Here is a 1564-nt window from a genome sequence, read left to right as displayed (position 1 = left end):
TGTTTGTCCCCCCAGCATCGCTTGGCAACCACAATGGTGGTGTGTTTACGTCCCCGTAACTTGGCGGTTCGGCATAAGAGACTGATAGAATAAGTACTAGGCTTCCAAAGAATAAGTCCTGGGGGTCGATTCGCTCGACTAAAAAGACGGTGCTCCAGCATGGCCGCAGTCGAATGACTGGAACAAGTAAAAGAGTAAAGAGTAAAAGAGTATATAAGAGCTGTGTAGTTAAGAGCTTCGCTTCGCAACAACCGGGATCCGAGTTCGAATTTTCTGCGTAGCAGCCAGGGCTGGTAAATGTTAACTGAGAGGTATCATGCTCTCTCTCTCTCTCTCTCTCTCTCTCTCTCTCTCTCTCTCTCTCTCTCTCTCTCTATCTCTGTGTGTGTCTTTGCGTTTGTCTGCCACCACAGCTAGACAGTTGAAGGTTTGCTTATGTCCTACAACTTAGCGATTCGGCACAAGGATTCGATAGAATAAGTACTTAGAAAATAAAATTTAGTACAGGTTTCGATTTGTTTGCCTAAACCAGTGGACCATATGGTCCTTGAGGGTCCATATATGATTTTTAGGGGGTCCACATAACAAAATAATAAATTTCAGATCCACAATGGTATTTTAAGGCCTCCTGAAAAAAAATTTTGCTTTAGATGTATGTATTGGTATGTATTGCAAGAAACAGGTTTCTTTCTCTAACACAGTGGTTCTTAACCAGGGTCCACGTAACAAAATAGTAAAGTGGGGACCCATGACAGTATTTTGAGGGACCCTGAAAAAATTTTCCTTTAGATGTATTGGTATGTATTGCAAGAAAGAGGTTTCTTTCTCTAACATTTTACCAAGTTCAACCTTACACAAGTTAATGTGTGCAGAAAACAAAATAGGAATTTTGAAAGAAGTTTCTATAAAACTAGTTTTTAAACATCGAATGACAATGGTAGGGTGGGGGGTCCACCAGAATAAAACAGGAATCAAAGGGGTTCCATAGGTGAAAATGGCTGAGAACCCCTGGCCTAAATCTTTCAAAGCGGTGCCCCAGCATAGCCGCAGTCGAGTGACTGCATCGAGTAGAAGATAAAAGATACTCGATCTCACTGCTTCTGAGTTGACCTGGGACTAAACAAGGTATACTACTGTAAACGTGTTATATATATATATATATATATAGGCGTAGGAGTGGCTGTGTGGTAAGTAGCTTGCTTACCAACCACATGGTTCTGGGTTCAGTCCCACTGCGTGGCACCTTGGGCAAGTGTCTTCTCGGGCCGACCAAAGCCTTGTGAGTGGATTTGGTAAATGGAAACTGGAAGAAGCCCGTCGTATATATGTGTATATATGTATGTATGTGTGTGTATATGTTTTTGCGTCTGTGTTTGTCCCCCCAGCATCGCTTGGCAACCACAATGGTGGTGTGTTTACGTCCCCGTAACTTGGCGGTTCGGCATAAGAGACTGATAGAATAAGTACTAGGCTTCCAAAGAATAAGTCCTGGGGGTCGATTCGCTCGACTAAAAAGACGGTGCTCCAGCATGGCCGCAGTCGAATGACTGGAACAAGTAAAAGA

General features: G+C 43.1%; 1 protein-coding gene across 1 annotated transcript in view; it reads left to right on the top strand.

Moving 5' to 3' along the window:
• Positions 1 to 1564, top strand: part of LOC106878623 (plexin-A1) — an 803747-nt gene that overhangs the window by 34781 nt on the left and 767402 nt on the right. The gene's annotated exons all lie outside the window — the stretch shown is intronic.

Source organism: Octopus bimaculoides, chromosome 5, assembly GCF_001194135.2.
Source record: "Octopus bimaculoides isolate UCB-OBI-ISO-001 chromosome 5, ASM119413v2, whole genome shotgun sequence".
Lineage (NCBI taxonomy): Eukaryota > Metazoa > Mollusca > Cephalopoda > Octopoda > Octopodidae > Octopus > Octopus bimaculoides.
This window is presented reverse-complemented; position numbering and strand designations above follow the sequence as displayed.